The sequence below is a fragment of the Alosa alosa genome, chromosome 6 (assembly GCF_017589495.1).
Source record: "Alosa alosa isolate M-15738 ecotype Scorff River chromosome 6, AALO_Geno_1.1, whole genome shotgun sequence".
Classification (NCBI taxonomy): Eukaryota; Metazoa; Chordata; class Actinopteri; order Clupeiformes; family Clupeidae; genus Alosa; species Alosa alosa.
Genome location: NC_063194.1, coordinates 9,234,203 through 9,256,786, shown reverse-complemented (window position 1 = coordinate 9,256,786; position 22,584 = coordinate 9,234,203).

The following is a 22,584-nucleotide window of genomic DNA, read 5'->3' as shown; positions in this document are numbered from 1 at the left end:
ATCTGGGTAAGCAGACACAGGTTACTGGGGAAAGCCAATATCATTGTTTTCATTTCCCTCAAAAGCTTTGAGACCATTAAGCATAATCACCGGACTAAAATCTTGACGAACTCCAGCCCAGGCGATTAAGTGACTCGTGAGTGACAGCAATGCGCAGAGCGTGTAATAGAATCAATTGGATCTCTAAATGTGCTGTCACGTCCAATCCTTCAACCTGTCAATACACGTCACCTTTCACAGTATAAAAATACTTCTATGCTTAAGATATGTTCAAGAACGCCATGACAGGAGCCATGAATGACCTTACACTAGAACCATATCTGAGCGTGGGTGTATAGAGTCAGCTTTTTGAATTTCCATGAGAATTCAGCCCATATATAATAGGCCAGGTAACTGAACTTTGCATCATAGTAGGCTATACAGGCTTTGTAATTGTGGATTGGATTATTACTGTGGTAACTCAGTACTCCCTCCACATGTTTTGCCACCTCTGATAAGTGGGTATGAAAGAGGTGTAAAAAAATAATCTTTTTTACGTTTTGTCTTCAAATGCCACAATGAAAAGAATGAGGGAAATCCAATTTTGAAGGTAAGCAGATTTAAGAAAAAAATCTTCACAAATAATTACAGATTATATATTTTTAGCAAAAATACATGTGCCACAATTATTGACAGCCCTAGAAAGTATTGTAACGATTGATGCAACACACAGATGTCCAATCAAAGGTTTATTCGCGGAAGAGGGAAACACACACATACCAAGACACCATTACACAGGAAACACAAGGGAAGTCGACATGGTAAACGCAATTACACTCACTAAAACCGACATTACACAATCCAGCATTCACACACATTGCATTCTGGGAGGCTAGCACTCAGTCCGGAAGACACAGACGTTACACAGTCCCCTCGCGAGCCATTGCCATCCTCGGCAATGTCTCCTCGGCTAAGCCATTGCCATAACGTCGGTGTGGGCATTCACTCACTTAGTCCATCAGTCCGCGGTACCGCCAACAACACGTAGGGTGCACACCGCAGGAGCTCACCCGCCAACTCGGGGGAACCACAACTGCTAGCGGTCCAGTGCAGGCGTGCTAGCAGTCACATGGCTGTCGCCTCTCGTCCCCAGCTCCCTCTCAGTGACCGCAGCACTCCTCCAGCTCCAGGCGGGGCCCTAGGTGGCCTACACTACCGTAGACTGTGGCACCAAGCACTGGAACTCACGGGTCAACTGTCGCTGCACCTCTGTCGCTCCACTCCACAGTCGCACCGACCAGGACAGGCAGGCACCAGCTCTGCTGCAGCCAGACACGCTGAGCTTTCAGGCCGTCAGCTACCGGTTTCGTTGTCCCTCCTCACACTGCCTCCTCGCAGAGCTGGCCTCCGCTGCTCCCGGCCCGCTCCACTCCATCATGGTCGCGACGAAGGCTTGACTCCCCTCTTCTGACTCGTGCCTTCAACCCAACACAGCGAACCTTTTTTTTTCTCTGGCGCCGGCCAACAGGCCAACTAGAACGGGCGCCCAAACAGCACGGTGCCTCTCACACGCACCCGAACGTTTTAAAGTTCAGTTTTTCCGCCGAAGCTGCCCAACCGTCACAAGTTCGCTGCCCCCAGCGGTTCCGCCAACCGTCCGTCGTCAAGGAACCTCTTCCTCGCCGCTCTCCCTCGGCTCTGCTCACGCGTCGCGACCAGGGCCACTGCCAACTCCAGCCTCAAGGGCAGGGGCTCCTGGTCTTCTCGCGGCGGAGTCAGCGCCCAGGCCGGCGTCTTCTCCTCCGAGACCGCTTCTTCAGGCCCCTCTTCCGGCAAGATCTCCTCCCGTGGCCGCAGGCAGGTCCAGACGACAGCTCCTCCCCTCCGACGGCAGTAACAACAGAAGGCCTTAAAAAGATTTTTAGTAGCCCTTACAAGGGCTCTCTTCGGATCCTCTTCCGTGGGCCTCCACCCAGTGGTGAGTGGTGGGATTGATGCGACTCACAGATGTCCAATCAAAGGTTTATTCGCAGAAGCGGGAAACACACTCATACCAAGACACTGTTACAGAGGAAACATAAGGGAAGTCAATAAGACAAGCACGATACACGAACAGGGTAGTCACATACAATACGCCGGGTAAAACACATGAGGTACAACCTAAAGAAAGATAACACATACATGACATGGTAAACGCAATTACACTCACTAAAACCGACATTACACAAGTCAGCATTCACACACATTGCATTCTGGGAGGCTAGCACTCAGTCTGGAATACACCGACGTTACAGTATGTTATGTGTGCTTATGAACTTTCAAGCAGCAATCCATGATTTCTTGTTTCATCAAGGTGTAAAACTTAAGTCTTAAGGCTATGACATGGTCCCGCATCTGCGTCCCGCGCACGTGCACTGGTAAATTCTACGGCATTCATCACGTTTTTGAGTTGACCGAAAGTTGTTGCATGTTGCATGTTGCATGTGTGAAACGGAACTGCTGAAAACATTCCCCTCCAGTAGTTGGAGCACATAGAAGAACAACACTTAAAACCTAGAAACAAACCTAGACAGAAGAAGATTTGTTTGGTTACCATAACGATGATGGAGCAGAGCGCCTGTCCTCGCACAGCTTGCCTGGCTATCGAGTTATGTGAAACACCACGTCACAGTCCTCAGATACAGATTCTTTAACATTATCTTTAACGGTTACTTTACCATCTATGGTGTGGAACCCAAAGTATTTCCAGACACCACATTTTAGATGAGTTGGGGACGTAATTGTCCGCAAAGGCTGGCCATTCTGTGCGTTATCTTCCATTTTTGAAACAGGATATCTATTGAGGGCTCTGGCTACTCGCTATTATTGGCTTGAATTGGTCATGGGCCCTGGATCATAGAGCACTGGATGAGATGGCAAACAATAAAATAAAAAACAAACTAATGATAGACTGTAAAAATGCATTACACATGGCACTAAAAACCGAATAGTTTATTTATAGTTTGACTATGGATATTTCACGTCATGTTCGAATGCATATTCGAATTTCGAATAAAAAGTGACAGCTCTACTCCCTGCATAGAGAGCTGACATGACTGGATTAAATGCATCTTTAAAAAATGAGCGTAGCCTAGCACCTATTCCTGAACAATGCTGAAATCAAATCGCAAAACTCCCCAGTAACACTTGTTGATCGAGGTGCATTCTCGCCTGTTCCGTATATAATGCGTTATCAATAATGATAATAGTAATAAAAGGAATGTAGGAAATGGCAGCCTATCCACCATACATTTTCAGGGAACTAACATAAAGAGTATGTGCCAGTGGAGGCAATGAAGTGAAATGCTGGTATATATCAGTGTGTGTCCTTGGTGGTAGTGCAAATACTGAGCAGTGCAAAGTAATTCAGAGTGCAAGGGAATTACTACATTGATATACAATATACAATAATTTAAAAAAAATAACTAACTAAAAACTAACTAACTTACATCTTGTTTATAATTCTATGAATGAATAGTTAAGGCTTAATATGCACAAAACAGATTGTGAGGCTAGAGGCTCATGTAGCCAGTAACTATCTGTCTGGAGGTGGTTTGGCAGGGTAAGGGCTGAGTGGCAGTGTCATGTCCAATAGTCAATATCACCCCGCCACTTCTGTGTCAGGTTGACAAGCTGAACAGCCTGTGGAGCAAAGACTTCCTCAGTCTGTCCATTGAGCCTGATATAGATAGGAGCCTCACACTGAACATGCTTCTCTGCCTGGTGAATGTAGTATGCAGTGGGTGACAGTCATTTTCAATGAAGGACAACAGCTTGTTCAGGGTCCATTTTCCTGCCAGTGATATTTTGAACTCCAGCTCAGTGCCAACAATAGAGCCAGCCAGAGGGCACCAGGGGAGAGTCCACTCTCAGGAGGGCACCAGGTGAGAGTATGCCCCATGTAACAGATAGAGGATGGCCTCCTCAACCCGCACCTTCTGCTGGTAAGTGAAATGCAGCAGTTCAGACGAATGGCGGAGCTGACCTGAGGTCTGACCGTAGGTCTTATGTGTGATATCAAAGCTACTGGCCCGAAATCATCCAGTTCACTAGAGTTGTAGCTGCTTTGAAACTGAGATGAGGCTTGATGTCTTCCACAGAGCAGGGACCCTCCCTAGTCGTAGGCTCAAGTTGAAGACATGTTAAAGTGGCTCTCCCAGTTGGATGGCACAGACCTTGAGTATTCTCTTGGGTGCACTCTGTCCAGGCCTGCCGCTTCTCAGCTCTGCTGTGATTTGATCTTTCAAATACAGGGGTGTTAACCACATTGATCTCAATACAAATTTCAAGTTTTTGCCTGAAATTGCACTGTGCCTAATTACAAGGGCATTGTTCCCACCTCTTTTGGGGCCTACCATTAAATGTTGGACCTCTATAGAAAGCTGAGAACCTCTAGTTTTCGTTGGAAACAGTCAAAATAACTGTGTGATGTACTCACACAGAGTTACAGAGGCTAGAATATAGTTTTTTCTTTCTGCCGGATTACAAGCATCTCTGAACTGACCACATTTCAGCCTTCTAGGTCACTTGATATCACTTAGAAACGCAACTGAGCCATAGCACCAGGTCTTGTGAAGTTGTGTGCAAAAGTAGATCAATATAGAATGAAAATATGAGTGCTTTGGACTATTATTTGCCAAGGTATGCTCATGCGTTTTGTAAAATGCCTATGGAAACTCCCCATAGGATTTTTTGTTATCCAAAATGCATACTGACAATCAAATGCTTACTGCACATGAATCCCTTTGTGTAGAAGCATAATCCTGGTCTCAAATGAAAGGTAACACTTTGAGGTTTCTTGTGAACTATTTAGATTGTATGTCAGGTGTTCTGATATAGACTGACTACACAAAATATGGAATAATTACAAAAAAGTCTCTATTTTTGCATTTACTTTGTTGGTTCAATGAGTGTGTATAAGATAGACTATACATCTGCACAACTAATATTGGATAATACAAAATGAAGATTCAATTTCTATGGATTCTTGTGAATATTTCAGTACCCAATATGTTGCATCTACTTATTGTGCTGCAGCTACAGTGCAGCCAGAAGTCAGGGTAGCACCAAAAGCCAACCAACACTTGGTTTTTCTGCTCGCTGCCATCTTGCCAGTCAAGGAGTGAAGTGTCCAAAATCTTTCTTTTTAGTAAACTATGTGTAGGCTACACAAACAATGTTCTCAATACTCAAGTTCATGTGTAGAGACACTGATGATACTTCAATCAAAATTTCATGTTGTGTCGAGCCTTCTTAGTGTTTTAAAAATAGCGATTTTGACGCGATCATGTAGCCTATCCAAATAGTAGTGGCCCTAGCATTCCCATTCTATAGGCCATTTCACCCGAAAACGACAACGTGGACAAGCTTAAAAGTGACGTAATCCGACATAATTATGCTTTTAAACGAAAGTTTGACTTGGGTACATTCACAGAAACACTCAAGGATGCATTTTGGCGGTGGCATGTGTGTTATTGTTTCTTATTGAGGACTTTTTTTTCTTCTCAGAATAAATTTGTTTCCCTTCAAGGTGCGATCTGTCTTAATAATAGCTCTTTACTCATCTTTACCAGGGGTGCCAATAAATGTGTAGGGCATGTGAAACCTAGTCAGTTCCTTTTTAAGGTATATTGTTTGTGAACCTTTGCTCAAATATTCTCAGCATTTCAGAAGCATGCAACTGTCTGAATTCACATCAGTCATTTGTCAATGCACCTTATACAATTTAGTACAGTCTTTATCACTGTATTTGTAAAGTCATGTTTTTACAAACATGTTTTGACGAAAATACTACCTGATTGAAAATCCTATTTTCTTGCAGGTTGTTCCATTGTTTACAGATTTGGATGATCAGTAACAAATAATTGGCTTCAGTCTTACATTCCTGTCTTACTCTGCTTTAAGTAGTTTCCTTCAGCTCTACCAACAGACTTTTAAACACGGAGACAAACCGTCACCTCGCCAGGCACAAGGGCCACAAACTCTCAGCCAGCCATAATTACATGGTGACAAGTCTAAACATCATGGCATGCCGCCTACTGTGCAAGTAGGACAAAACTCACACAGTCATAACAATTAAGGGGCAGGTCAGGGTCCTGATACGAGGAAGACATCTAAATATACTTCCTCATAAGAGACAACAGTAGTGTTCTTCTGCCTCTCACCCACCCACTTCTGCTTGCCTGATCTTTATCTTCTTTTAAAAGTTAGAATGCAGCGGCTCCCAGGGGGTTGCCACAGCAGTCTCTGAATCCAATCGGAGTCAGAGAGACTTTTGTTTTCTTGAGGCATCACCTTGACATCTAAACAATACATTTTTGGGACGGATCATGTAAAGGAAATATGTTTTGGTTTCTCAATTCGCTTGGTAGAGAGCAGTCAATGTTGACTATAGTAATTATTAATTAAGTAATTATTTGCAGTTCAGATTGTTGTGCCACTACAGTGACATTTAACAAATGTTGTACTTGGATTGGGCCAATGCAGAGGCTAATTCTGTACTTCTATATCAGAAAAATATAGTGTGTGTGTATGTATTATTGTGTCTTGTAGCGCATCTTGTCCCGTTAATCGTGTGTGTGTGTGCGTATGTGTGCGTGTGTGAAAGAGAGACAGTGTGGGTATAGGTGGCAGGGTGTGAATGTGCATTTGTGTGAGTGTGTGTGTGTTTTTTGTACACACAATCTCAATCGTGTGTATATTTTGGGAGTGTATTTAAGTGTGAGGGTGTTGATGTTGAAAGTGAGGAGCGGTGTCGTCTCTGAGAGACAGGTCGACAGGATGGAAGTGGACAGGCCCAGTGTGAAGCGTAAACAAAGTAGTAAAGACTACCCGCCTGGTGTGCCACTATGGCACCCACAGCTCTGCACCCACTGACACTTCACTGACAGAGGTCACTGAGCTGACAAAGAGGTGACATCTTGCGGACAGGCTGAGTGTGTAGCTGAGGACTGGTCACTCTCTCACTCTCTCGGAGAGGGTCAGAGGTCACGGCTGTGTGTTATTTTTCCAGCCTCCCGGCTCAGTGGGCTCTGAGTCACGCAGTCGGTGCTGCCGCCTGCGGACCCTGAAGTGGAGAGACAGACACAAGTAGAAGGAGGAACAGTGCTGCATATAAACAACACACATATCTCTTCCATGGTGAGATGCTCTGCTTATCTATCTGTCTGTCAGTCTCTCTCTCTCTCTGTATGTGTGTGTGTGTGTGCTGCTGTGTATATGTGTGTTCCCTTGTGTGTGTGTGTGTGTGTGTGTGTGTTTGTTTGTGAGCCTTGTAGATCTGACGCCTTGTCAGTGACACTCTTCCCAGAGTATTTGGATTATGTCTTCGTTGCTTGCCTTTCGGATCCAAATAAAAGCATTTAAATGTGCTGCTTGTGTGTGTGTGTGTGTGTGCTTGTGTGTGTGTGTGTGTGTGTGTGTGTGTGTGTGTGTGTGTGTGTGTTCAACTTAGATGTGAGGAGTGAACAGAAGGAAGTGAGTGTAGTGTGAAGACCTGATGAATGAGCACTGCCAGCAGCAGGTCTATTTATTCAGGGGCTCACTAATCTACTCCAACATGTGTTAGTGTTGTCTGTAGAGCACTCAAATGTGGAATTACACCCACATTACTGTAAATACAAAAACGATAAGGAATTACTGTCAACAGTGAAGGTAGTGCTGCTAGTTGCTATTTATTGAATTGTTTCGTAAGTTCATTGATCAAGAATAATCATTACTCACTGGCCTTTAAGCCACTCGCTGTTCATTAGTTAACGGTGATCGTTAAGCACTCCTCAATGGAGCAGTAAGCAGTCCTTTAATGCAAGAAATGAAAATGCTACATTCATGACATAATTCTAATTTCAATTTAATTAATGATAGTACAAGGAATGAATGCAGTTTCGCAGTTTTTTTTACCATTAACCATCAGATGCAAATAAAACATAAAATAATGCATATAATGTTTGTGTAATGTATTAGCCTGTTTTATACTCTGTGGCTCTTAAATGCATCTCTTATATCCTCATCTCTCTCTTTTCCATCTAAATTTCAGCTACATTATTTATTTTCATATCTCATTTTCTGTCTAAAGATCTCAGCTGTGAACTTTGTCAGAATCCCATTATCTCTCAATAAGAGTGGGGAGGCTGTGTGTTTGTGCCGGCAGAGCCAGTGATTAGTGTGGCCCGAGTAGCAACCCTACATCTCATCACTCCTCTCCTCTCCTCTCCTCTCCTCTCCCTGCCTCCCTCTCTCAATCACTGCGTCTATCCCACGGAGACGGCCTGTTTCTCTCCCCTCCCCAGATTTACATCACTCTCATTTATCTTCACACACTCTCTTCCTCCCTAGAAGGGTTTCTCTCTCTTTCTCTCTCTCTCTCTCTCTCTCTCTGTCTCTCTCTCTGTCTGTTTTTCTTCGCACTGCTGGGTTTGTGTCCATGTCTGGTGTGCCTCTCTGCTGTTATTCTCTCTTTCTCTGCTTTGTTACATCCTTTTTGTTTTCTTCCTTTTCCACTATCACGCTCTCTTACTTTTTCTTCCTCTCACTCCTCTTGCTCTTTCTTTCTTTTGAGTGTATTTGCAGCAACCAAGAGCACATCCATAGTTTGTATTACAGTAATGAATACGCTTTTATTTTGGAGATCAAAGTATTTTTTTTTTTTTCAGAGATATTTTGGACATCAAAGTATTATTTTTTCTTTTTTTTTGTTGTATATTTGCTGTAAACTTTAGAGTTAATTAGACATTTGGAACAAGTCTATAATGTTGTGTTGATGGACAAAGACACACAATGTACAATGGTTAATTTAGTTCTACAACATTTTAGGATATGCCATATTACAGTAAAAGAATTTAGCATAGCATAGCATTTTCCCTCTGTCAAGCTGAAACTGATGATGCCCTTGGACAATAAGTTTTACATCAAGGAGCACGATGCTTGCAAGTGTTTCCAAACAGCACTTCTGACTAAGCGGATACATTCTTGTTCGTGTGTGACCTTTTCTGTGTTATGATGAGTGTGAACTTCTCTTAGTCCATCAACAAACCGACCCTGTCATCATAGCAGCGACCAGTCTCTTGTGGGCTGGCTGCGAAGATCAGGATGTAAGTGAGTGTGTGTGTGTGTATGTGTGTGTGTGTGTGTGTGTGTCTGTGTGTGTGTCTGTGTGTGTCTGTGTGTGTGTGTGTGTGTGTGTGTGTGTGTGTGTGTTTTCCGTGCTCTCTGAGGGAAGAATGTGTGATTTCAGTAACTACTAAAGGAGTGTTTGAATGAGGTTTGTTCGGACATGTTTGTGGGGAGAGACACTGGGAATAGAAGGGCACTTGAGGATGATTCCCGGTGGGATTCTCTATACTACACACCCTCTGCACTGGGATTCTCTATACTACACACCCTCTGCACTGGGATTCTCTATACTGCACACCCTCTGCACTGGGATTCTCTATACTGCACACCCTCTGCACTGGGATTCTCTATACTGCACACCCTCTGCACTGGGATTCTTCTTTTCCTTCTTCCTTTCTTTAATGACACACTGCACAATAAAGGTGGAAATAGTTTATGTGACTGAATGATTGTGTGTGCGGTTGTTTGTTGGTGTGTGTGTGTGTGTGTGTGTGTGTGTGTGTGTGTGTACTGACAGGCTGTCACACATTATGATCCGTGTGTGTGAGAGAAATGTCCCCTGAGGGTCTGTGACATTCCTACTGTTAACACATTTCAGTGTGTGACAGAACTCATACACATAGATCTAGCCCTTGTCGTATTCATACTCTGTATAAGGCAAAGGAACCTATATGGTGTCTTGAAAGCTGGGATTTTTCAGTTGTGGTCTCCAGCTGTACAAAGGGCTTCTATTGACCTACAACCTAAAATGGTAACCCTAAAATCTTTTACTTTTGCCTCCTAGCCTCATAAGTTTGGTATCTCTGTCTTTTCTATATTTCTATCTGCAACACTCTCTCCATCCATCTTTCATATTGCCCATTCATGTTATTTCTCTTGAATGTAGAACCTTGACCTGACTTAACCTATTGCTCAGAGACACACAGGCGGCTGTTCAGTAAAAAACAGATCTGGCAGCTCATTATTCTGTTGAGATGTTGCAGATGCATGACAAAGGGCAGAGACAGGAAAAGGTTAATGGACAGTTGAGACTCATCCATGGTGCCAGATTGCTCGGAGCGATGAAGGACGCTGGAATTCACTGATAAAATGGCCAATGTGCCGTTACAATGAAGTTTGTTTTTCTTCCTTGTTTCTTTCAGAGGCCAATGCAAGGACATGGAAGATTCAGTGATACGATATCACCACCCACTGATCACCACAGCAAAGAGGTGAGGAAAAGTCATATGTCCAATTAGCATCAGTTAATATGCGGTGTGTGGGTCCTGATGATGGATTCATTGAATGGGAGTTTTGTTAGTGGCCCCTCACAACCGCATTGCTTGTGAGATCGGGTTGCACAACCAGCTAATGAACCTCACCACCACAGGTATGGCCAGGTGGAACAAAATGAACGTCACTCTGGATCTGTGAGATAACCATAAAATTGATAAATTGAAGTTTAATAGCGACCTGCACAGGGCAGGGCTAAAGTTGTCTGCCCTCTTTGACTGAGCTGCCTCTTCCAAAAAATAAAAAAATGTATTATTTTCTTGGATTAAAGTTCTTTATTGCTATGACAGATATCCACCAATTCATTTCCGTAGAGGCCATGGTACATGTATCATTGTCCCCAAGGGGAAAATGTGTCTCCTTAGGCGCATGTTGTAGCCTAGAAAAACAAACTATTGCTTTTATTTTTAAACTTGGCTTCACAGTTCTCTTGCCTCTGCCATTCACGTCACCCCTTTATAAAGCCTCTCCCATGCCTGGCAACAGATGAGTGCGTCCGAAATGTCAGCTGGAACAGTGATATGAGTCAGTGAGCAGAGATGTCTAAGGATGTCACAGGTGGGCTACATGAAACTTTTTAAGCTCCAAAATGTGAAAAAGAAAGAAAACTTGTATAGATTGCAGCCAAATTACACCCAAAGGACCATATTGTAATGAAAATAGCCATATGTAATTTATAGAATATTATTTATTTTCATTGGATGTGTGTGTTTATTTGATACATTAAAGTGCCGTTTTGGATTTGAGACATGGAGTCTAAAGCTGCCATGAGGGATTTGTGATGAAGATGTAATTGGCTGGACGATTTGTGTCGTTTTGCGATATCTTCCTCCACTGCTGTGTACTGTTCATGTTGTCTTTTCACAGAAGTCCAAGGTCTTGCCACCAGCGTCTCCTTGAAGTAGCTGTCACTGCAGCTGCCTGGGTTTTGGAGGGGTTGTGGCTCCATTCCTGTCAGGTATCCGATGACTCACACGCAGACCGACTTGGGAGTTCAGGAGTGCTCTGCGAGCAGCCTGCTCAACTGAGAGCACAGAACGGTTCGGCCAGACAGAGAAAGTATCAATCAGCAGAGAACTCACAGACAACTCTAAATGGCTTTCTAAAGAATATATGTATGACCCAAGAGACAAACTTTCAATTGTCTACTTGTCTACTATACGTGATTTGGTGAAACAATGAGAAGACTCCTAATGATATTGTTGAAGGAAAACATCCCTTACTGAGCTATTTCTCCCTCTTAATCATCTGGCATCCCTGGTCATTTTACCGCACCAGTTAAGTTTGTTTTCAATCAAACAATGTCCAGTGCTCCCCTCCACAGTCAACCAACACAATACACAGAAACACACACCCCCACACACCACCTGTTGAAGTGAATGGCCATGATTTGGGTTGAATGTAGCTATGCAGTCATCGATCCTCTTGCCTTGTCGTGGGGTGGAAGAATGGACAGGGACAAAGGATGAAGCAGATGGCTTCACATCCGGTCTGGGCTGCAACCGGACGTTGTGTGTTGTGTGGTACAGTCATTATTGTAAGTGGTGTCCTCTTTTTGTGGCTCGTGTGAGCTTCCATTGAATATTGTAGAAGGTAAACTGATTGCAACACAATGCAGCGGGTGCCATGAATGGAGTGACAGAAGAGAGAAACATGAAGAGGCTTTACTAATACGCAAACGCAGGCAGAGCACACACACACACACACACATACAGAATTACAGATGTTCACTCTTCTTCTTGTATTCATTCATACACATAGTTCAGCTTTTTGTGTCTCTGACATTAAATTGAATGTGTAGACGCCTCCTTATTTTTATCTGTCAATGCCCCTTCTTATACTCATACGATCCAACTCACTGATATTCTGGAGAGAATTTATTGTCTCAATGGATAGAGATTTTCAGTCAGTTTAGTATCAGTTGACCATTTACTGTATTGGTTCACACACACATGCGCGCACACACACACACAAGAAGACATGTACTGACAGTCCCTATAAAAGCACTGTCTCTTCATGCCGTTTGGCTGCCCTTTTCTCTGAAGGCTCTAAGTGAATGAGAAACGCCACTGACGGACACAGATGAGGCACAGTGTCCACAGATATGTGTTCACATCCTCTCTGTCCTGCTTATTCAGTTAGTCCAAAGTTCAACTGGTCATCTAGAGCGGCCACAGGATGGTGTGTGGATGTGGGTGGTGAGGTGGTGTGTGTGTGGGCCTCAGACTTTGAGATGAGGTTGTGTGTCACGCTGGTGTTTGATAGGGTCCTCCGCTCGGCACTGTGCAGGACAGACCATGACTGACTTCTTTGGTCAAGCATGCTGTCTGGTTAACTTAACTATGATGCAAAGCAGTGGCCATTGTATTCAGTCTTATTTATTAATGGATCATTTTATTCATCTATTTATGAATCATGTTATGTTTCTGTTCATATCATCTTTCTTCATGCACCGTCTCTTGCTGTTTGTCTGTTTCTTTCTGTCTTTCTCTCCCTCTCTCTTTCTTTCTTTCTCTCTCTCTCTCTCTCAATTAAATCTGATTAAATCTATTAGTGATGTTATTGTTGTTGTAGGAGGATGATTAGCTGAGATGGAACTTGCATATGTAATATGAGCTAACCTTTGGGAAATTAGCATACATATGGTACAAAAATTAATAGAGGAAACCAAGATGCTACATAAGAAATAATGTTGCTTTCTAAGGCTGAGGCTTAAGAGAATAGATCTATCTGCAGTGAGCATACCTTCCTCGCCTTCTCACATATCATAATGACAGATCTTGTCCACCTGCATTGTGTTTGCACTACTCTGCACTGCAGTGCTGTTTTGCTGTTTTGTCTTATATTCCCCCCTCTTCCTTCTGTGTAAATTGTTCGCATAACATCTCTGTTTGTCTTTTTCATTTCTGCCATGCCATGTTAAGACAGCTATCAGACACTCCCCTAGGTGAGACATCTTTGTCTGTCTCCTCATCTGTGGTCATCCTGTCTGATAGGAGAGTCATGCTGAGATGGCCGCATCTCTCTTTTTGTCTTTTGCATTCTCTGTTTTTTCAGCCCCAGACATTTTCTTCCCCCTTCATGGCCGCTGCTCTTCAGACAGCTCCCATTCCCATCTCTATTTGGCCTCTCCCTCCTATACGCCAGACTCCAAAGTATTTGTGAATACTAACCGCTCTGCTTCAATCCCCTCTGCTGACTCCATTGCACTCTTTAATGATGCAGTAAGTCTGTGCTGTCTCGAATTGGGTTAAATAATGTTTGTTCTTTGAATTTCTATCTTATAGAAGATTTATTTCTCTTTGACGGGCATAAATAAATGACAGCTAGTCACAGTCTATTTTTTATATCACTGTTGGTTTGGTCATAGAAATTTATCCTAGCTACTTAAAGATATGCAGAGGGGAGATGGCTAGGTTGAATAGGACATCATGAGTGCTCAGTGATAATACATATTCCAATCTATAAGGAAAGCCACTGCAGTCTATTACTAATTTATGTTGGTGAAAGCAGTATTATACAAGTTCAGGTTTGAAGTAATGTTGTATCCAGAGCATTAAGCATTGAATAAAATGCCCAACCCAATCAAATTTCTTCTCAGATTTTAGGTCACAAGAGAAGAAATGCCCACACACACACACACACACGCACGCACGCACACACACACACACACACACACACACACACACACACACACACACACCTGAACATATAGAGCTATATAATGGAATAAGAAGAATAATACAGTTTTAAAACTACATCTGTTCTTATATGGTGATGGCTATTGTCCATACTAGCAAACACTTTAGTCTAAAGCGAAAGGGGGGCACCTCTGCAAATGTGTGTGGGTGGTATATTACTGACATTTTAACCAACATACTGTGCCTGATTATTGACCCTCTTCTATTGTGCCAGTAAAATTGTCTATGAAGTCCAGTGAATTTTCCTTTCCTGCCTTAATGAGGATCGTCCACTAGTCTCCTGGTGGTCATTCCCGAGAGGCGAATCTACTGAGGCTCCTAATAAAATGAAAGTCTCAAATGTTCAAAGCTCAACTACATTTGAGTGTTTACTTATAATTTATTATTTAAATTATATGTCATTTGGGAACGAGCTCAAAATATTGACGACGCAAGTATTGACTAATCATTTATTATGCATAAAGTAATTTGGGAGCTCAAAATGTTAACTTTCTGTCAGGAGGTGGAGATTAATTAATGGTTAAGGGTAACATGTGACACACATCATGATTCCCTTCACCAATTGAGATAGAATAGAGAATACTGTTAAATCTTTAAATGACAAAGGCTGAGCAAATGGTTTCTGCTGCAGTTTGTTATTCAAAGGAGATTTGCAGAAATGTCAGTGAATCAGTGACTGTGGTAATTCTCTAGGGGCCGTTGGTCACATTTATTAGGAAGCAGATATCTTCCCCTTGGTTTCAAAAGAGTTAGTATCTATTCATGGGTATAAAATCAATATTTTTCAATTCTGAATGAATATGGTTATAAGCAGTATGACACAAGTGGGAGTGAGGTTGGTAAAGGACATCGCCATGGCTGTTATTTGTAAAAAATAAAAAAAAAAACTCCATGATGACTCATGGAATGCCTCTTGTCCAATCAGAAAATGATAAATAGTTCGACCCGATCTAACTATTGTATAATTAAGCAATATGGCACGTGAGAGTAGGGTTGATAAAGGCCATGGCTGTAATTAGGCCATACTATAGGTACAATGCCGAAGGCAATTACATGGAATGATGGAATGTACGCCGCTCTTGATGACTCATTGAATGCCTCTTGTCCAATCAGAAATGAATAAATAGTTCGACCGGATTTAACTTGTATAATAAGCAATATCAGAAACAGAATGTGCTCACACCTCGATTTGTTTTCTTTCTTTCTTTGTTCCTTTTCTTTCTTTCTTTCTAATAATCCTTGTTGATTTTGATTTTTGATTGTTGATTTTATCAGTTTTGCTTTGGTGTAAAGCTCAGAAGGCTTTTTAGTGGCACTGAATAGCGCATCACCTGCTCTCTTAACACTTGTCAGGTGATGAAATGTTTTCTTAACTTTTGGAATCCAACCCTCCCTGCGCAGCCACTATCAATATGGTCTTAACTGCCTCTCACAGCGAAGGCTTTGGGCTTGGGTTTATGGACGTATCGATTGCTCATCTCACTCAAGTGAAATTTCATTGGGCTATTCCATAGAGCCTCGGTCTCTCTCTCTCTCTCTTTCTCCCTCTCTCTGCACTCTTTCACTCGAGAGATGAGACATCCAACTGTCAGGCTGCAGATACGGCTGAAATGTTGGGTTTGTCTCCTGGGAGTGGACAGAGTGGCGAAGAGAGGAGGAATCGGAGGGACCAAACCGCTTAAGTGTGAGAGGACTCTGGGTTTGTATACTTCTATTAATTTCTCTTTTTCTCTCCCTTTTTATCACTCTGTCACTCTCTCACTGTATTCCTTTCTAAAATTGCCAGTGGTCTAAATCCTACAGACACGTATATGACCTGTAATTTCCCAACAATAACCGAGGTTTATACATTGATTTTGCAAACATTTCTTCAGCTATAATGTTAATACACAGGGGCGGGCTATGCATTTCTTTTCTTCATTCTACTATATGATTAAAGCATGATCTGTTTCTTATTCATTGGGCTATTGGGCACTGTGGTTACAGTAATACACAGGTGCGGTAAATAGATGGGTTTTTTTTTTTTTTTGCATAAAGCACTGTCCTGCGGTTTATACACAATGTGGCTAATGCACAGGAAATTACTGTAATGTAATGGATTCATTTGACATTTTCATGAGTTATGAATGTATGTCCTTTTTGGGACGTGTAACCAAGCTAATATACACATATAATATACAATGCATATTTAACTACATAGGTGGGCAACCCTACTTCTGTGTGATTAAAAAGTGTCACTCATTTTAACATTCATCCCTGAGGACTGCCCTGAGCAGAGATGTACCACAAAAGAGTTCAGAAATGGACACCTGTTTTTCATAAAATGATGAACAGAAGCAGGTGGCTGTTCTAGTAGATAGTCACAAAAAAGGGTCTGAGAGAGAAGGTAGACAAATGGACAGTTTGAGGTGAACTGTGTGTGTGTGTGTGTGTGTGTGCGTGCGTGCGTGTACACTTTAGTCAGCTCTCCGGCTTAGAGACACTCAGGGTGAGTCATTATCATTTTCATTGCTCTCTTCTCACTGGGCAGATGGGTGAGGCGTGATCGAATTCTCTCTCTCACTCTCGTCTTCTCTCCTCTTACTAACTCTTGTCTCCTCCTTCTGGTCTTATGGGATTTCATTGAACTGGGTTGTTTGGGCTGCCTTTGTGTGATTTTTTTATAATTGGGGGTAGGATCACTTGGCATAAGGGTTTTACTGGAAGAAATGTTATCTGATAGTAAATGTACGATATGTCATATCAGTTCCAAAACAAAGAAATGTGTGTGAAAACACCACAATTTGAACATCACACTCACACATGAAGGTGATTTGCTAAGTTCCCTCAGACTGCAGCACATGCTGTAGGGAAGCTTCTCTGTTCCAGGAAAGTGTTCTATCACCTGGGTGGTCCTTGCGATGTGTGCTTGCCTTTGTGTCCCCCTCTAACACAGCCTCCACAGTCCAACACTGAGTTGTCGTAGGCAGAGCAGGTTCACAATGCACAATGTTCTCTAACACCTAACCTTCCAAAGCATCACAAAAAAAGTTATCTCTCAGTAGTGATGGGGGGGGGGACAGGCAATCACAGAAAAAGAAATCTTCTGTGTTGTAGCTCGCTTGACAAAATGGCAGAAAAGGGTTCCATTGAAGATTGCTGTAGAAGATGCTGCTGCAAACAAGGAAGAGACTGCTGTAATGGAAGTTTAGCAGCTCGAGGAGGAAAAGTAATGTAGAGTCAGTGGGAATGTAGAATGAACAGGAATACGTTTTGTCTGAGGCAAGCTTCATAGCATAGCGTGTATGCTTGTATGTGCATAGTATACACACCTACACAGTTTTGTGTTTATGTGCATTTGTTTGTGTTTGTGTGTGTATGTGTGTGTGTGTTTGTATGTATGTATGTATGTATGTATGTATGTATGTATATCTGTGTATGTGTGTGTATGTCAGAGAGAGAGAGAGATAGAGAGAGAAGAGAGAGGGAGTGAATCGTATATAGAAGCGAGCGCTTGTGTAAGATAGCATTTGCGGTAATAAGGCAGTCGGAGTGGCGGGCACACTGCGTTGCCAGCACACGGGCTTCGTAATGGACATCCAGCGTGCTTCCAGAAGCTTCTGTGCGCTGTAATCAGCCAAGGGGGAGATGGAGCACAGCTCCGGTGCCACTCTTCACGCCCCCCCCCCCTCTCATTGCTCTCCATCCTTGCTCCTTTCACCTGGGAAAAAACACTCTTTTATTGACTCACCTCCTACTGAGGGATAATCCCCCTCAGTCCACCACTACACCTTTGAATTAACCACTTGTTATGTTTTACAACATAACATTAGTATATAAAAGTAATACTGATATCAGTACAAATAATAGTCATTGTATAAGAAAATGACATAAAAAGTTTTGTTAAAAATGGATCCAGTGGATGTCACTGTTGATGAGTCCTACCATGTCATAACTGACTTTCAAGTCAAGTCAAGTCAAGTCAAGTTTATTTATATAGCACATTTCATACACAGAGGTCATTCAATGTGCTTTACATAAACAAAACCAAACGATAATAACAAATAAAAGCATAGAAGGGCAATATAGTCAAAGAATAGTTAAAAGGTAAAGATCATAATAAAAAGAAAACATAAAACACAAGGTAAAATCATTTAAAAATAAAGAATAATTAGTAAGCAAAAAACAAAGGCAAAAAGTAAAAAAAAGTAATAAAAGACAAAGTAGAATAATTATCGAGGCAGATTCAGAATTTGTAACTCGCACAGTTAGCAGAAAGCGCCTGAGAACAGTTTGGTCTTAAGTCTAGATTTAAAACTGGCTACAGTTGGGGCCCTTTTAATGTCATCCGAAAGTTGGTTCCACAGCTGAGCCGTGATAGCAGCTAAAAGCTGCTTCACCATGTTTAGTTCTAACTGTAGGTTTTACTAGCAGGTTTTTCACCTGGGACCTGAGAGGACGAGAAGGTGTGTACTGCTGAAGCATGTCTGACAAGTATTTAGGTCCTGCTCCATTTACTGATTTATAAACAAGCAATAGTGCTTTTAAAGTCAATTCTGTGACTTACTGGAAGCCAGTGCAAGGACTTAAGAATTGGAGTAATGTGGTCAGTTCTTTTAGTTTTTGTTAGAGTCCTAGCTGCTGCATTTTGTATCACCTGAAGCTGTTTAATAGTCTTTTTAGGAAGGCCTGTGAACAGTCCATTGCAGTAATCAACCCTGGTGGAGATAAATGCATGAATGAGTTTTTCTAAGACATGTTTTGACATCAACCCTCTGAGTTTGACAATATTTTTGAGGTGGTAAAAAGCTGATTTAGTTATCGCTTTCATGTGGCTGTTGAAATTTAGATCACTGTCAATTAATACACCAAGGTTTTTAACAGTATCCTTTGCCTTCAACCCTTTTGTGTCAAGGAGAGTGGCAACCCTAAGTCTTTCCTCATTTTTACCAAATATAATTACTTCAGTTTTTTCTTTGTTCAGCTGAAGAACATTTTGGGACATCCAGGTGTTGATTTGTTCTATACACTGACACATAGATTCAAGAGGACCATAGTTGTTTGGTGATAGAGCTAAGTAAATTTGTGTGTCATCTGCATAGCTATGATATGAAATCAAATTATTTTTGAATGATTTGTCCAAGTGGGAGCATATAGAGGTTGAATAATAGTGGCCCCAAGATCGACCCTGGGGAACACCACAGGTCAAGGACGTTGGTGTTGAGGTACAGTTTCGATGGCAACAAAGAAGCTCCTTTCTTGTAGATATGATTTTAGCCAGCTGATAACTATGCCTGTAAATCCAACCCAGTGTTCTAGTCTGTGTAGTAAAATATTGTGATCAACAGTGTCAAATGCTGCACTAAGGTCCAGTAGCACTAGGACTGATGTTTTACCTGAATCTGTGTTGAGGCGTATGTCATTGGAAACTTTAATGAGAGCTGTTTCAGTGCTGTGATTTGCCCGAAAACCAGACTGGAAGTAATCAAAATACCCATTTGATGTTAGGAAGGTGGTTAATTGATTAAAGACTACTTTAAAGACTACTGACTTGACTTGACTTGACATGTCAAGCCACTATGAGGAAAACTAGATGTACCGCATAGCGGTACAAAATATGACCGCCGCTCAGTCCTGTACATCCGTTCCGCGAAAATAAATCACACTTCAATTTGTCTCCATCTTTTACTCCATCCCCCACTCTTGAAACTTTTGTGTATGCTTGTTTGGCATGCCTGAGTGTGTGTGTGCGGCTGCACAGAAAGTAGCCTACTGGTGCTGAAAAGGTGAATAGATTGTAGAATAGCCAAAGAAGATGTAGCATTGTTATAAAACCTTTAAAATCTCTAAACAATCACAAGTAGGGCAGTTCATCACAGTTCATCCATTGCAACTGGATTGATGAAAGGTCACTTACACCTGTAGGCTACATTGTATTTGGGAAAAGCAAAAGGTATCAGCATAATGTTATTTATTTATTTATAAACAAAAACATCTCTGTCAGTTCCATGCCGTTTTCAACAGCTATCAAAAACAAAGATCATTTTTGGATGGATGGATTTTTTGTGAACGTTTCTTCTTCTACATAAGATTTTAGTCAGGGGAGCGCGGGGCACAAAGTAACACTTTTTGGTTATGGCTAAATAATTCTAAAATCATTTGAATTTCACTAGTTATAGTTTTTAACAAGCAACATACATATCTCTGTTACACATATGCACTGGAAGTTTGTTTGTAGGAGCTACTGTTTTTTTAGAATTCCACCGAGAGTGGCGATAGGTGAAATGTTACAACCTGCCCCATATGCACGGTTAGTTGTAACACTCATTCAAAAGGCTGTTTTTAATTAAATGAATTCAATAAATGTATCTGAATGTGTATGATAGAATAGGATCTGACTATTTATGATACATAAGCCATTAACTAACGACAGAAGTGTGTCGAAAATTGACTTTATTTTAGGCCTACGGAGAAATAACATGAGAAATATGCGCCAATGGAAGCAAAGAGTCTAACCAATGTCAATCCTGCCAAGAAAAGCCCTTAAACCTGAAAACACATGAGGCAAAATGCAAACCATCACAAAAACTAACTAAACTAACACTAATACGCGCATATTTTTGTATTGCAACATCATTGTACAGTTTGAGAGGCTTAGTTGTAACAGCGCGTTGCAACTAACCCCGCTGGATCACGTTTGTTATAAGATAAGCTAGCTCCTGCTATGAGTTGGCTACATGTTTCAAAACGGTGTTCATTTTTAGCCTACAAGACGGTTATTAGGATGATACAAGATTGGAGTCAGTGAGCTGCACCCACAACTCAGTAATGGAAAGACAAGTAGGCCTACCACCTAGACATTTACGTTGATGTCTTCAAAAGGCGCTTTGCTGCAGATCTACGTGGAAACACGTCCATACTGACTGAACATTTGTGGAACACTGTCTCATAGTAATTTGATTAACTGACCTCAAACAACCCCCTGCAACTAGGGAAAAAGTCCGTGTTACATTTAACCCCGCGTAGGCTACTTTGTGCCCAGCGCTCCCCCATCTTTAGTTCATTTATTGTTAATGCACAAATTAAGTAGGCCTAACAGTAGTCTGAAACGAAATGCTGTTTTACATCTAACCAGTGGTGCAAATAACTGACATGTCCAAATGGGCCTTGATGAAATGCGTCGCTAGACTGTTCATACACATTTTAACGGGCCAAAGTTGAAGAGCTTTTGTCCGTTATTGTTCGTGAAAATATAGGCTGATTCATGTTCCTTTGCATTGTGTAACTGAGGTCCATGGCTAGTCGGGCTTTCACCAGACCAAGCTCAATCTTTTAAAAAATAAAAAAATAAATAGCAGATTAATTCAATCAGGCTTGAGGATTAATTCAGGTAGATCAGGCTGGGTTCACCCACCTGTCAACATTTAGCTTTCAAAAAACGGGAGATTTTTTTCGGGGGCGGGGGGTTATACCGGATCTGTGTTTGCATATTTAACAAGTTTCATACACGTGTTTCAGCACTGCATTTCGGTCGTTGCTTTTACCTTACCATTACTTTATGCATGACAGTTATGTATCCACCAGCTGCCTGCCTGCAGCCTACTTCCAAAACTCCAAAGCTGCTTGCTGTCAGATTTGGTTCCGAGGGCACAAGTTCAACAACACTCAATAACAGTTTATCTGATGTGTTAATCAATTAAATTCACAACAGCTAGTTCTGGAGTAGGCCATTCAACCAGCCCGCTTGCTTACGACGAGACTCAGGCTGCGCAGTCGGCACCCGCTTCCTTATTTGGGTTTTGGGTTGCCAGGTTTTAGCCTATGACAAAACGGTTGAAATTGAAACTAAGTGATCGTGTATGTGTAGGGTGTATTTCATACACAACCTGGCAACCTGAATGGACTAATGATTTTAAAATGAAGTTTGATGGCCATGCAAATTACGGGAGTTTTCCGGGAGAAATAACAAAACGGGAGGGTGCTGGGAGATGACCTTGAAATACGGGAGAAACCCGGGAAAAACGGGAGTGTTGACAGGTATGGTTCACCCAGCCTAGTCCATAGGCACCCGATATTGTTTAATTTTCCGATTGAGTGGTGTCATTGTTTGGATACTTCACACACACGTGCTTTTTTAATTTCACAGACTACAACTACCAAGCTGGAATCAAAGCACATCGATTCCCCTCTCACACCCCGCACGCACTTAAAACAAATAAACAGGCGTCTCAGTCTCATACGGAGCACTGGAGAGCTCACTTTAAATTATATTTTTTCTGGTCGTGATAATTTGTGAGCACGTTTTCCTTTAATTGAGCCCTCGAATTAATAAAACGCGAGCACGTTTTCCTTTAATTGAGCCCTCGAATTAATACAACGTGACCCTGTTGTAGGCCTAAATTGAGCTCTCGAAATATGTATTTCGTGCTCACATTTAGTAATTCCCGACATTTTCTCACCGCTCGCTGTGCTGTAGTGGCAACTTCGTGTTACCTTGACATGG